At 41.6% G+C, this 15,840-nt stretch overlaps 1 protein-coding gene and 1 long non-coding RNA gene across 4 annotated transcripts in view; one reads left to right on the top strand and one right to left on the bottom strand.

Annotated features, from left to right (window-relative positions):
• Positions 1-15,840, top strand: part of LOC111244383 (testin-like) — a 137,486-nt gene that overhangs the window by 19,963 nt on the left and 101,683 nt on the right. The window lies entirely within an intron of this gene.
• Positions 1,994-6,996, bottom strand: LOC111244385 (uncharacterized). Of its 3 annotated transcripts, XR_002670872.2 has the most exons (4): positions 6,864-6,996; positions 4,545-6,307; positions 3,712-4,061; positions 1,994-2,280 (listed from the first exon to the last, which is right to left on the bottom strand). It is a non-coding gene; the product is annotated as an uncharacterized LOC111244385 (long non-coding RNA). The 3 variants fall into 3 exon arrangements; XR_002670873.2 differs by lacking the exon at positions 6,864-6,996 and having other exon boundaries at positions 3,960-4,061; positions 4,545-4,732; XR_015321051.1 differs by lacking the exon at positions 6,864-6,996 and having other exon boundaries at positions 3,978-4,061; positions 4,545-4,730.

The following is a 15,840-nucleotide window of genomic DNA, read 5'->3' as shown; positions in this document are numbered from 1 at the left end:
CAAAGATGTGCGGACAGGAAGCGAACGACATGGGGCATCAAGATCGATTTGAAACTGATAACAAGCCGCTTCAAAAATTGCAGAAAATTATATTAAGCATAGCCGGGATGTATGTAATCAGTTAGCGTAAGAATGCAAAATTGCTGCTCCCAACAGTAGATAGCAATCTGATCTCGCGCCTTCTCTATGTTGTTGCTAACTGCTTCCGAATGATTATCCACCCGATGCAAATGGGTAGAACCCTTTCATGATCCGAAATAGTTATCAGACTCAGATTAAATACGTGTCAAGTTTGAAGAATGTGTACACCCAGTGTTCAGCAATGGCCGAGATACTGACTGTGCCAGCTCGAACCCTTGAGAAGAAGCGAGTTTCGTTTACCAGCGGCCTCTGTCAGACGACAATCTTTGAAGAAGATGCTATTTCTGATCAACAACCGGATTCTCGCCTGGAAGGAGGCTATACACTATCGGATTCCGAAGAGCTCCTTGATCGATTCGTGTATGTAGTAGGCACTCGTTAAGATACTGCGATATTTTATAGCTAGTGCGTGCGTCAATTTAGATGGAATGTTTTGCACCAATGAAGGTCTAGCGCTTGAAGATTGATAGATGATTTACGATAGTAGTATCAGGTTAATCGCTCAGAGGGCTAGAGCGGTAGCTGGAAGAGTTATGAATCGCTAACTTGAACCCATTGTCTATACCAAAATAGAACGGCTAAGCAATAAGGGTAAACGGCAATCGTGGGCGCATTGCCCGACCCACTAATGATTACCTCTTTAATTTTGGTCGGCAAGAAAATTAATTTTTCCTACTACAAGCGCACCATTACTAAATCGAACAACTATATCAGCTAATTAGGCCTTTATCTGAGGCTACGTATAGGCTGGCAAGGTAGGCATCCCCGCAGGGTCTGATATCATCCGACAACCAATTTAATATTATTTCGCATGCAAAAATGCCGTATTCATATTCTAAATTTAGGATCGTTCGATCTTCATCCGTTTACAACTGTTCGCTTGATCGCAAATACGACGAAACCTAATTATCTAGGTCTTAAGAGAATTAATTCGTAATATGAATAGGATCTCAGTGTATGTCGACTGCACGCCGCAATTATTTGGTGATAATATACATATTTTATGTATATAATAATATTCATTCGTTGATACATAAATAACCGTTTCGAACTTTGAGATAGCCCGCTATTGCCATTGAGCATTGCTTCACACGGCCTGCTTTCAGTGCAATGATAAGTCCTATTTTTTTTATCTATTTAGTCATTTATATATATATATCTAAAAATTTTTCCTCAAAGAGATCTCCGGATGCACTAAGGAGTGACTTTGGAATAGAGGTTCAAGAGGTTTGAACATACTGCTTCTTTTGAGATTTACCTCTAAAAGATGTAAGATCGGAAGACGCATCTCTCCTTCTAGGCGAGCAGCGAAGACACATTGCTGCCAAGTGTCTGGAATCTCCTTAATGCTAAAACATGTCCTTCCTAGCAAAAGATCAATATATTATTCCAAATGACCATTTCGAATTTTATCATATCAAGATGAGATGATGTAATCCCGATCTAGTTAACATCAGTGCACGCAGACTTCAGCCAGAGCTTCAATAATTTTCCCTTTGTAGAAATAATGTGTCGTACCAAATCGTTTTCCATAACGGTAACGTGTTTTTTTTTTGGGTCAAATTTAACTGAACGTAAAATAATGTGGGCCCTAAACACATTTCGGTTTTTGCTGGAGTGGGCCAGCCATCTCTTTAGCTTTCGAGTTATAAGTCCATTACATTAGACAGCTGGCTCCCAGAAGGAAACGGCGTGTATCTACGCCCGGATTCGATCTTAGACTCTAATATTAGCTGGCATATACGTTACCCACTAAGCTACCTTGGTGACGCAATGCGTAACGGCAAAAACAAAGCTTGGAACATTTATCTATTTGAGCAATAGTTATTCCGGGTTGTAACGATGTTGCATCTGCTCTTTGAAAAACTCTATCCAAAAATATGGTCATTTATTTTACCAGTATTGACTTGGCTTTTCCTGTTCTTATTTTTTTATATTTTCATTCAGCTTGTAACAATAAGAAATTGAGAATTTGTTTTAACTATGCCGTCTATAAACGTATCCTTCTGTCATCATCCGAAAGTGAAAACCTCGCGTTTGCTAATTCCCGGATGCCGTAATCAGGCAGGCTCGAGTGGTCTACGGCGTGGTCAGACGGCACGAAAGTGGCGGTTGCCGACAGCAGCTGATAATTTCAATCTGCAAGATAAAAAATAGAGATGATTTTGTACGAAAATTAAGTATATCATATAAAAACTGTGATTTATAATGTATTTCGCATCTGGTGTAGCTGCTCCTTCTACTAGCGAGACATTAAACCTAGTGCCCGTTATTGGGTACAAGCTGTTCAATAGTTAGTTTCGCTAAGTCTGAGAACTGGCCATTGAATTGTGTATATCTCTTGATTACTTAGTACGACTTTGTTCCAAGCGGCTCCGTTCAAGCGACCTAGAGAGTATACTACTTCTATTCAATATAATATTGGATGTTTTTAAATAAAAATCACATGCCCCACATTTATTTATTTTATATTTGGTGAGCTACGCTAGGTGCGGTTGTACTAAGCCAGAACACATGCGGAGCAGTGTTTTTGCACACATACTTATATATATATGCTCATTCATAAGTATGGTATAATTATCATTATTAGTTCCCTTAATTTACTAGTTGCTATTATTATCTTCTAAATGAATTCTGGTGTTTACAGTGGTACACTATTGAAATCCAGTAGCACACATTTGCCAATAGGACCATAACAGGTTTGCCAGCCAAAATAACAGACTCTACATAGCATAGTTTGATTAAAAAAAAATGAATGCCGATCAATACTAATTTACGGCAACTAAACGTAAAACTTTTGCCAGGACGTAAGAAACTGTGTGTCTGCGTATCACGCTTTCTGACTGTAGATTTGTATGGTTGTACCTTATCTCTATCATGCTATGATTTTTTGGTGAAGGTAAACTAACTGATTACAACGGATCATTTTCTCTTAAGGAGCCTAGTGGCCTTGTTTTTGAAACCAGAACGATTTCATGTAGCGAGTTGGCCCCGTGCAAGCTTCGGGTAAGCCTTTTTCACAATATTCGATTTTGGCCTATCAAGGGCGGCAGCCTGTGTGGATAAATCTTTTCTGACCCGCTGTATAGGTGTTTCTTGTGGAAAAGCTTGTCTCAGTTCGACATGTGTCATCGCTTAGAATATGACTTTTTCTGTTTATTAGTTGGCTCTATCTATTGGAATTTCCGCCTTTTCTTTTCTTCTAAATAATTGCATTGAGTCAGTCTAGCTTTCGGTAATTGTGAGGGTCTAACGAGGTAGAGTCGTTGTCAAACATAGGGATTGAACAGGGCCGTCAGATTTTGATTTGGACCAAAAAAGCCACACAAGGTGTGGAATGTGATTAGTTATGGAATTAAGCTAGGAAAAAGCTTCTACGTGTAGCATTATACGTTTTTATCGAAAAGTAGTTCTCGATTCTGGAAAAAATTAATCTTTTTTTTCTTGAAAAAAATTTTAAAAGGTTCTGTCTGTCAGTGTAACGTAGAAAAATACGTTATATTATTTTGTATAGAACTTTACATTACGCGAATACAAGGGATACTGTTAACATTACGAAAGCAACATTACGCAGAATTATATCGCACTCTGATCTGCTCATTGTTGATAGCAGATACTAGGTGTTGATTTCTTTTAGGCAATAAGTCTATAAACCTAGCAGGTCCCCTCCAGGTTTCTCGCTGTCATATTCGTTATAATGATGTAAATGCACAGTTACTCATAGCCACGCGACCATAGCACTCATCGTTAGCGATGTGAACGATATCCAAAAAAACGCTTTTTTTTTTTGTTTAAAACAATGCTTATAGTCTTATTACGCATCGGAAAGATCTTGCCATTGTGGTCGATAAAGCCGATTTGGGAACCAGTCGGGTCACTCAAGTCAGGGCACTCGACAAGTTTCCATCAGGCATCTTCTCCTGAGGACGAAAAAAGAAAGGACTGATTAATCGAAACAGATACGTCTTTCAGTCAACTTAAAAAGTGAACTTATTTTTCCTTGTGCTTAAGTAGCTTTAAACTCGTTCTCCTTTTGCGGATATTTTGAATGTTTCTGTGCAGATTTGTCCCCCTCTCCGGTCCGGCGTTTGAAAAGGTCGTGACGTTATTGATCTGTCTCCGAATCCACTTATTTCGCTATTAATCCACGGTTAACTTGAGAAAACGTGCAGAGCATGTCGTCATCTTTTGGATTTTGCTTTCATCAAAAACTTGCTTGCAAACTTTTTATAATTCGTGAACGAAGCACTCAAGTTATCACGCAGTCTAGTATGGAGTAACTTAAGTTACTGGTATTTTATGGTTTAGTTTTTCTCGCTTATAGTTTGCACCGTTGATTTGGCAGCTTCAGTCCCCTTCGGTCACTTACTAACCTATAACTAAAGATAGGTTATTCGACTCACCATTGTTCCGAAAACGCAAAAGCGCTCAGTCCTCAGCGCTCAGGAAGTGTATGCTGTTTTAAGGCGACAGGACATCTGTTGTGAAATCTAGACCAGCAATTGATTCTTTTCGAAACCTTCGTTCCTTGATCCGAACATTCGTTTTTTTCATAGTATCTACGCGCGAAACGATAATGGCAGCTGTGAGCTCATTAAGATCCCATCCAAATACGCTACATATAAATGAAAATTCCAATATAATAACCACTTAACTTGATAGCAGGCTAAAAGTACTAGATATGCAAGGGGAAGCCCAAAGAGGTGCAAAACGCGCAAAAAATCGCATATTTGGAGCTCATCTGCACGGTCCAATTAAAAATTGATATTCCCGTCTCTTGACAGCCGTTAATTTCTCTGTCAAAAGCCTAAGTGTATAAACAATGACTTTTTAAGCTATTTTGGTCAGACCTCTCTAGGGAGTATACCACATTTTGCCACACAAAAGTCTTTCACGACTGTCCTATGATATGGACAATTGATTTTAAGAAAAAATTTAGTTTTTGCAGATTTGTTCCGTGGAGAATGATTGGATAAGATAATCATCATTGCAATTCTGCACGCCGTTGTTCGTCCAAGGAAGAACTGGCGTTCTTCTGGCAGATAAATAATAGCGGGTGAGCACATGGTCACTACTAAGACCAGTCTGTCGATTCGAACGCACCAAAGAGTACGATCTATTACAACTCGTACGTCCAGCAAGAATTCTGTCCCACCAGCTATATTTCGCATTTTATAACATAGTTCAGAAGGAGGGTTGTTACGGAAATAGCACTAACTAAAGTTCACACATTACTCATGTACACTTTACCCTTCTAAGTACCAGCTGTCACTCTTGCTACAAACACATACGAATGCAACATGTCCAGGCCTCAGCGTATCTCTCGCGTGTCAATCTGAGCTGGTAACAACAACAACAATAACAATAACAAGCAACATCGTAAGGACAGCAGTGACAATAGCAAAAACACGTTCAACATCCAGTCATCTGTAGCTCTTCTAGTAGTTTTATTCGGCTATCTAAAGCTGTTCTCGTACGTAATGCCTTTCGCGTGTCTCTGCTCAACATTGCTACAATAATCTGGCCATCATTGAACGAATCGGCCGCCATTACTAGCCGCTGATCGCATGCTATTCTCGCGCTATCGGTCCGCAGTTCCTGATCAGTAATGAAATAGTACATATACTATAGCGTTAGCTTCGGTCGAACGGGAGCTCTTGGGGCCGCAACCGCTGCGGCTGCCGTAGCCGTCCATACTCAGTCGCGTGTTATCAGTGTAGGGCGCTGTTTCGCTGATCGATTTGCCGTCGGTTAAGACTAACGCGACGGTAGCGCGCTGAAATCCGTTGCGACACGCTCGGGTCAGTTCGCGCGAAAAAACGCGCGAAAAGCTAGGATATTTAGACTAGTCAGTGGACGGCGCACCCTCTGGTCTAAGGCTTGCACCTCCTCGCCTGCGTGACACAGGGCTGAGCAGAGTCTCTTAAACGTTAACAAAAGAGTAGATACGACTGGTTATTGGTCATGCCGCTCGAAACGGCTGGTAACAGCTTCGCTTTAGATCAACGGTCAAGTGGGTGATTGGCGTTGAGGCACGCGTCGGCTGGCCAAGACGAGGTGTCGATTCTTGCCTCCCGCTGATCTTCGTCGCCGCCTGCTTTGCTACGTAACAGTTGTAAATAAGCCCACATCACCACCATCGCGATCATTGGAAGCAACGTACTTACTGATAGAAGTTATGTGGAAGTTAGTTATCGTCGCGTTAATAGTTCAATTGGTTTGGCTAATAGTTTGTGACGCAATGAATCTGCGGTGATGTAGCCGGTAAATGAAAAAATGTCTAGTCGGTATTCTATGGTGTTTGTTTCGTGTTCTGGCAAAAATGAAGGGAGACGTGTCCGAAGAAGTACTATTACGTCAGTGATTACATAAAGCCTGTTTGTTAAGATAGAGCTGTCAAAATTTATCAGGATCAAGCTGGTGCAACAAAAATCGAAGATGACGTTAGGGGCATTATGACGAGAATGTCAGATCCAATCCAGTAGAACAAGGTCGCACCATTACAAAGTCAACCATCAACAAAGAGAATAAAAAATAAAAACAGGTGAAAGCCTACATGACAAAGTACTTCTCCGAAACGGGAATCTTTTTTTCTGAACGAGTGCTCGGCCGCTCCTGTCGTTACTGATGAATGAATTCGTATACACTAGTGAGAATCTTTCTCGACGATTCGTTCTGTCGACAGCGTACCCAAAAAAATGACGTGATAGTATCTGTGGTACCTAACGCACGTAGTTATAGGCTGAGCTAGGCGTCCATACAGTCGATCTTCCGATCTTCTGCTGTTGTATTTAGATGTCGAACTGTTAAGCCGGGTGCTGTGATCAGCCCCGGATATTGGCCGCACAAAACAGGCTCTAGCGACTGACGATAAGTTTCGGCAGCTAGAAGAATGAATTTGTCGTTGTCGTCGCACAATAGAAGCAGATGCGTTTCTTACTCTACCCGATCCACTCTGATCATCGAGGTGGTTGAGTATGGTTGCACCACTACTGAAATGACGCCCGATCATCTTCGAGCCAAATGACAAGACCCAACTTCCCGAGAGCGTTATCGCCCGACATATACCTCATATAACCAATATGAATCGCATTTCTTTGATAGCGCGCTGAATAATTTATGGCCAGACAAGAACGCGAACGAACAGCGCTATGTCCACACTCATACGACTCTACGAGTAATTCGTCCGAAGCCGCAGAGGGTCGGGGTCAACGAGCCCAATAACCATCACCCCGTCCTGTTGTCCCGCAATAGCAAGGTGACTCTGAGCGAGCTCGAAAGTTGTTAGCCGGGAAAAGGAACATATGAAGACATCACGGAAGCGAATCAGCGTTTGAATGGCAACAGGGTACAACGACGACCGAGCTGTCAGGCGGTGGAACAGTGTGTATACGTGAGCGCAGCTCGAGTTCTTAATTTCTCAAAGGCGTATGAAAACATAACGGCAATCACAACATTGACCCTTTGTATGTTTGCATACGCTAGCTGAATGTTCGACGGCTGTGAACGTATTTACATTGTGATACTCAAAAGAGATTGTTAGTTATTGAAGATAGTGTGAACAGGAGTATATTTGTCACCTTTTTCTAAAGCTATGTTTCACACGATGTTTTGAAGCCGACAGAAATGGCGCATACATAGCCTAAAACGATAGTATTCACTCGGTCTTGTTGCAAGCATAGGAAAAAAAAGACGGAATAATACCAAAATTTCAAGTGTCTGTATCGACGGCATCCTGAACAAACCGGCCTCAATTTAGCCAGCGTGTCCAACGCCAATGTATCAAAAAGGTTTGGCAGGCTCATGTTAATGAGTGTTTTTCGTTGTGGCCAGTGCTGCGGCCCCTCTCAGGAGTTGTAGATGATGCCGGCCTTGCGTCAAAGCTCCTTAATCATGTCGATGTCATACACGTTGGCTGGGTGTGCGCGACCCCGCAAAAAAAGGACGTCATCCAAAGGAGATAGTGGTGCCAGTACCCCATTGGTAACTGACCTTGACAAGTCGCTCCAGCAACTGCAGCAGGGACAGTGAGTATATTAAACAAAAAACCTTTTTAACCCCGTCGGACTGTCGGCTAAATATAGCCAGGGGGGCGTTTTCTGAGACTTTTATTTTATAGTTATTATCATCATTACTACCGCTATTATAATTCGTAAAAATCTCTACATCGAGTCCTTGTGGCTAAAGGTTGTGTGACTTCTTGAAGACTATGCACCATTTCATCGAACGTTCAGATTTGCAGTATCTTCTGCAACGATACCAAAGGGTACTTAACATTTCTTGAATACGTAAACGATAGGCAAATATATAGCATCTTATCAGACAAGCAGCATACCCATCTGAATAACCCGCAGTTGATGATAGATGGTTTTCTAAATTTGAGCTTTTCAAGGGTACTAATACCATGCTGATTTTTATGTTCACCACGAGCCTAATTCTCTCAGAGCTTGATTTCGCACGCCCACGACCGTGCGTACGAAATCCGACCCTCAGATACTTAATGCTGAATTCTATTTTTCCTCGAAGTCTTCTTTTACCGGTACCTGTCTCAAAGGTGCAGCAAATCCTCGTTTCAAATAGTGCATCGCCTTGTTTTCCGTCTCGACTCTAAGGCTTGTCTCATCTCCGAAACATCAACTGTAGCCTAGCACGTTTAGGACAAATGAGCCCTGACGTCCTTTGGCCTTGCCTAGGTCGACAGGCCAGATATGCATGAGGCGGACAATCTATCTAGCAGAAGCCAATTGAGCAGTACCTTTTCCAGATTTCCTACAACGGCTACCGCAACGATAATCAGTGTAGTTAACAAAGACACTGATGTGATGAGGACAGAGACACGAATGCTAATGGCGAGCAACCGCTCCCCGTCTCGTGTGACACTGAGTACGATCTGCACTGGTTTGGCCTAGGTGTGATCAGTGCACGAAATCAGACGGCGCAGGTAGTGTCGCCAAATCGTCTATTTACATTGTAAACATACTGCGTGCGAGTCATCGGTAGATAACAATGGGTCTTGCTTGATTCTTTCCCGCTCTCGATTTCCCTCGGTGCTCACTCATTTGTAAATGGCGTTCAGCTCATTCTGTTCATCAGTGCGTATGAACTGTCATTGAGGGTGCTGTCGCTGAATAGCACCGTTGTATGGAAGAGCTGTAGTATGGGGCCGCCACCGGCTGTGCTATAGTCGCTGTAGGTTCGATTCTGCTGACGAAACGGTCCAGTGATGAATCACTCGATGGATGTTTTATCTGCTTAGACAGACGACTAGATTAATTTAGAAAATCAATACAATAGACGCGCACAGAGAAAACAAGATATTTGGTACAAGCGCCGATAACGAGAGCTTTTCACCGCTATGTCTAAGTAGGTAGACTGGTCTATATCTCCGATTTCGAGTCGGCCTCCGACAAACGATAACCGGAGTCAACCCTAAATAGATGTAAAATATACGTACGTAAACGAACCTCGTTGTTAGCTCTGTAAACACTGAGCGGTATAATCTAAATATTGAAAGATCATACATGAGATATTAATAATTACCACGACCGTGATTATAGTCATAGAGTTTATCGGCCCCTTGAAGCCGTTATGCAAGAGTTAACTCGCCTGATTAGCTACAGGCGCTAAGACCGCGTAGAGGCGGTCACCGAAACAGATTAGGCGATAACTGTAGTAGGGTGTAGCATGACTATATGGCCGCAGGCATTTATGGCCAAAATGACTGGAAAACCAATCAGCAGACAATATTTTAATTTACCTTAACCTTGAGACCCTTCAATGACTCAACTTAGCATGGGGCTGGAACTCGTCGACTGGCCACCGTCTTTACTTTCTCGAGATGGGTCACACTGGGGCGTTTAGCCGTATTTCCGCACCTTTAATGTTGTCCTGCACCCTGATGTAGACCCGCGCAGGCTCTAGGGTACGACGCAAGCAAACGCTTTATCTGTGTGTCCTATGCGCAACTCGGGGGGTGCTCCCAACAAATTCTCTGTCCACAAACGTAAAATGGCATAATATGAATCTCTGGCAGGTCGATAATATTGATGGCGTCGATTTCTGTTCAGATGGGCTTAACCTGAAATCGAAAGGGGCCTGAAACGGCTTAAGCGATGTTAGTATCAGTCGCTTATCGTCAAATGTGCGAAGTCTATCAGTAGGCCAGTTAGACGCAGTATAACAGAAAAATTATATTTATTACTCGAATTTGCCCTCATTGTTTAGTCGTGATGGTTCAGATGGATAACAGAGACTAACAAAGATGGGCCGGAGACAGTAGCGATCGCTAATTTGCGCTCACTGAGACTCACGAATGCGTTACAGGGTATCTTCCGTGAAGAAGAATAATAGTGGCAGAATAGAACAATAATAAACCTATTGCTATACGATAAAGTCTTCTAGTGGCCGAGTTTTTAAATGAGGATTTTTCAATTAATCGCTTACATACGGGTCGAAGATAAGGAAAGGTAGATTATCCAATAACAGTAAAGATATGTGTGCATCTATTTTTTTTTTTAATCAATTCTTATTGAAAACATCTGATAGCTTCTGTCTTTTACGATGCCTTTTGTTCAGGGAGGGAAACACATCCCAGTTTGAAATTGTTCTTTGACCTTCATCCAAACTAAATACTAGGATAGATGTTTTTACTTCATTTAACCCATGTTCAGTTCAGTTTTTTTCTATACCCGAAAGATGTAGTTAATTGGACGGAAACAATCAACCTAATCTTTCGTAAAACATAGTTATATATATCGTACAGATCTGTGTAGCATAATCTAGCTAAACTTCGTCACGCACACGATAACATAACAGTCATAATAGGTTTAAGGAGGTTCAGGATGGAATCGGGTGTTCGAGCGAGGATATGATAAAGGAGGCGCATGCAGCGCAGAGTACTGCCACAGGCAGCGGGCGGGAAGTCAATGGAATATTTAGCTAGGGTAACGCGGCCGGGGTGGAGCAAAATTCAGGTATGACGTATAGTGCCAAACTGGCCTAGTTTTCTCAAGGGACCATGCAGACCCCTTAGTTGCCCCGTTTTCGAAGAGGATAATAAGATTGTCTGCTTTTACATGTCTGTATAAAATCGGAGACTTCACTGCGAATTCCTCGAGGGCAACACGTAGGAATAGATGCAGCTTTCGTCTAGTCGTGAGTCATCACGATTGGTAGTTGTACACAGCGTAAAAATGAAGCATATCCTTCCAGATATGACTGGTATATAAAAAGAAATAGAACAGTTCGGTCTATATAGTCAACAAGAGAGAGGCGCTCTTGTTCCCTTGGGCGACCCCCTTCGCTAGCCAGTTTCCAATTCTCTCCATATGTTGTACTTTAATCATACAAGCTATACGATTTGTGTGAATAAATAGAGTTCTTTATGTACTATGCTGTAATATCTCCATATTAGATGAACATGCTGGAAAACCCGCCGAGAAAGATATTATGTCCACAGTGAGTGCTTCGATCTTCTGAAGTAGCTACATATGATAGGGTATGCATAACTCACATGCGGTTCTAAGCTGCTAAATTAATCAAAGGAGAGACGCAAGTCACAACGGCCCATTGGGAAATCCGAGTTCCCACCGAGATATTTGTTTTTCTTTATTTGTTCAGTATGTTTATATGTCTGATAGTCGAACAGCAGGCCATTATCGTGCTGTAACTTAAACTAGTAATTATCTTTGCTATGGCGTGTATATATGAATGTTGGCGGACTCGAACCAACGATGCCCATGGTGAACTTGGCATTCGGACGGAGCGGAGTCGTGTCTCATGTGCTTGAGCTGGCGCCGCAAATAAATAACAAACACGTTAACGATACAGATGCCAGTTTTTACCGAATAGCTGAACTTATTATGGAGAGCAATTCGTAACTGGATTTATATGTACAGCTTAAGAAATAGCAGATACGGAATAGGAAAATTAAAAGCTATTTCAAACGGATTCGGAGGGGCTAAAAGAACACTATGTTATTGAATCATGAATGTTATTGAAATAATCTATCTTGGTATGTCCTCAGATGGTTAAGTTACAGGTACCGACAAAGAGGACATATTGTTTCTTCTTTAAAAAAATTCTATGTAACTTTTGCGAAAACAAAAGCAATAGTTTTACACTGCGCCAATCCGAAAAGTGTTGATTTACGCTCACTTCCATGACAAGACGATCCTTTATGTAATTACCATTACCTGAACATACAAATACTTATTACCATCCCTTCGTGCTTACACACCCCTCAAGCGGTGTTGGTTAACCAAATAACCCCCTATTATATACTAACAAAGAATAATACATTTCTAGTTTTTATTACTTCCACTATTTTTCTGCTGTTTCATTTCGTTAATTCTGTTTTAAGTGGCTACGTCTGCTTGTACAAAGGCACGGATTTATTTCAGTGTTCTATATATATATATATCTATCTATGCATGTACGTTATTTTATTAAAAGCTAATTGCTGAAAGAGCATTAGAGGGAAGGAGCTTGCCAGAACAAAAAAAAAAGCTGCCCGCCGTTCGTTTCAACTTCGACCGATTCGACGTCGCGGACTCGATTAGTGCTAAACCTGGGTTCTAGAGATCCTAGAGCCTGATACAGGTAAAAAATAGGCGAACGATGCAACGAAATGGCTATAATAAAAATAAATAGTTCTCCGAGATCTGGTGCCGACCTTCCCATTGATGGCAATGAGACATACGCCCAGAGTGAAAATGATGATCGACGCACACAGCAAGGCAGAAAGGGAAAGCTCGCCGCTGCTCCGATTCTGTTACACGGATGCCCTCTTGAAGCGCCGGGATTGTAGTTCGAGCCGATGAGGACGAAACAAATCCCATCATTGGCTAATTCGCAAAGAGAGCGCCTTGGATCATATTGAAATATTTAGAAGAACAAAGAGATTGACAGAGAAATGAGGTCTAATGGAGGAATAGGGTGGTACCGGAACTTAATCAAAACCGCCCACAGAGGAGACTGTGACGGCTAATGCAGCGGTCCGATATTGTTCGTGCTAATGGGTTAACCATCGCGGGAATATGCCAGGCGAGGCAAACATTTAGACATATAATTGAAAACTATATCCATAACTTTCTTGTGCAAGTAAAAAAAAACGAGAAAGATAGAGAGCATTAGCATTTTTGCTACGACTAGTAACTGTGATGATGTTCTAAATATGATGTAAGAGGTCTTGTGTTATTTGTACTAAAACTTGAGCGGTATAACTTCGAAGTTAAATAAATCAAAATGGATTTTCTATATAGTAGATTGTCGCTATATAGTAGAGGTGAACTATGTATCGATGAACTGATGCTTCCTTTAAATTGTCAAAGACCCATTGCTTTACCTTGTACGCCAAAGCAAATGTAACGGAAATGCCTCAGAATGCCTCCAAACGAGTACACGTCACAAACGCAACGAGCAATAAACGTTCTGCAAAATGTATCGGTGTCGCTGAAATGGTCTGAGATTTCAGAGCAATCCTTTGCACAACCATAATACTTTACGCAAACGACCAATTGTTTTCATAAAATAAACACAAAAACAAGTAAAGCCTCTCATAGGTCACAGTTACTTTAAGCCCTGTTGGAACTAGATAGATAATCGATAACACATTGCTATATGGAGCATCACAAATACGGTCAAGGTTCTGAACAAAGAAATTGTTTTCCCTAGAAATAGTCAAATATATGTCGTTCCAACGGTCTTGTTTACAGAGGCCATAATCAAGAGAGATTGTTGATGGATGCCCGGACAAAGAGGAGACATAGTTCTATAAAAAGGCCTTATGTGCTTCATTTGACAGGGTGTGTATAGACACGCTTTCGGCCACAAATCGCAATTACGCCACTAATATTTAAGCGACACGGGCTTTCATTTAATGGCGCGACCAACGCGGCGACCAATAAAATACTTGCAGTAGCTGTTTTACTTATGAGACGTTGAAATTGCAGTAGTATGCGGCCTTACGGTGCCCAGCATTTGTCTATTTTCATACGCAAACGGACGAATAGCAGCTTACGTTATGTAACAACGATCAATAATTCATGGATGCTTTGCCCTCGAGGCTTGAGGGTGTTAACGTATTAAACGTTACGTCAACGATTGCGTTTCAGATTCGGAAAATCTAACGAGAATCCTGAAAGAGAGATCGATATACATGAGGACACATGCATTTAGTTATGGAACGTAAAGAAAAGATGGCGAAGACGAATCGTAACCGTACTATGTGTTACTTTGCGCCGCTTTCTTAGACGAAAAGATAATTTCGAATACTTCGGTGTTTTTCTTCTACACGTGGATAACATTCGCTTTGTTTCGTGCGGCGCATCTTACAGGAAACTTGCGGTGTTTATAATATCGTTAGAATTATTCATGTTTCAGTAACGGTTGCAATCTGAGCGCAAAGAACTTTCTTTACGTCTGCAACTTAAAAAACTTCGCCAGTTTAGCAATAAACACTGCAACGGCAGTGTCGGCACTATCTGCGTACTTAGCTTCGAAGTATTATTACTAGCGAAGTGATAAGGTGTACCTTTTCCTGGTACGAACAGTTAATTTTGTGCGCTTGTGTCGTTGGCCCTCAGATACATTCTGAATGTCTCTGACACATTTTGCTTATCGAGCACGAAGTTGAGTTCGAAGAAAGCCTTTTTGACTGCTCAGAAATAGCAACTTCAAATATTCTGAAGGTTTAGGTACTTCCGAATCTGTTCAGTAGATGTTGATTATACGATGCGTGCTCCTGTGAGGTGACTCAGCTATATAATCGATTTATCTGCATTTTATGATGTGATATTGCGAGCACCAACAATTGTAAAAGCAAGAAATTTTACGGAATACATTTTAGGTCGTTAAGTCGGCAATGAGTCATTTGTGGTACAAAGTTGATGATTCCATCTCGCCTCAACAGGCGTCTGGGTTTCACATGTTCTTTTCTGTGGTTGCTCTCTTAAACATATACAAAAGCAGCCGCGTAAAGAAAACGCAGTTAAACATTGAACAGCACGGACCAGTCCTGGGGTAGGCCACAGCATCGAATAGGATCATTATTAATTAGCAGAGTCAGCGCAGAGGGGATGAAAATGGGTCGAAATCTGAAAAATAGATTATTCAATCGAATGATTTCCGATAAAAATTCGCAAACCACTGACACAAATCTGGCAATTGTGATGCTGACGTCATCTGAAGTCGATTTCGATTTCGACTTCGAAGGGAATGTTTTCTCGAGCCTTGGCCAGACTGCTCGATGCATATTACGGTTTTGATCCTCGGGCGCGAGATTCCTTATCTGCCACTCGTTAGTCTATTGATGTCCCATCAGCATAAGCCTTTACAAGTACTTTACATTCGTGAGATCGGTATTTACATACAAAACATTTCCGCTCTACAATCGAAGTCTATAGCACCTAGTATAAACATAACACTTACCGAGCCGAGGCGGGTACACTTCGCATCATACCATAAGCAACTGGAAAACTCATGCCGAAACATAACGTTGTTAAGATTATGTAGTTGTTTTTTTATCGCTGTTATATTCTCGATGTGTCATGTCAGAATAATCAATGGTACTGGGGAGAGCAACTGACTGGTGCAAGAGCCCAGGGAAAAGGTGGCCAGACGGACAGATGCGTATCGAAACAGCTGTCTCAACAGGGTAGCACAGTCAAGACTTCGTGTACTGAAAACACTGGCCAAGAA

Source organism: Varroa destructor, unplaced genomic scaffold (assembly GCF_002443255.2).
Source record: "Varroa destructor unplaced genomic scaffold, Vdes_3.0 BEIS01000002.1, whole genome shotgun sequence".
Taxonomy (NCBI): domain Eukaryota; kingdom Metazoa; phylum Arthropoda; class Arachnida; order Mesostigmata; family Varroidae; genus Varroa; species Varroa destructor.
Note: the sequence above shows the minus strand (reverse complement) of the source record. Positions and strands in the feature narration are given on the sequence as shown.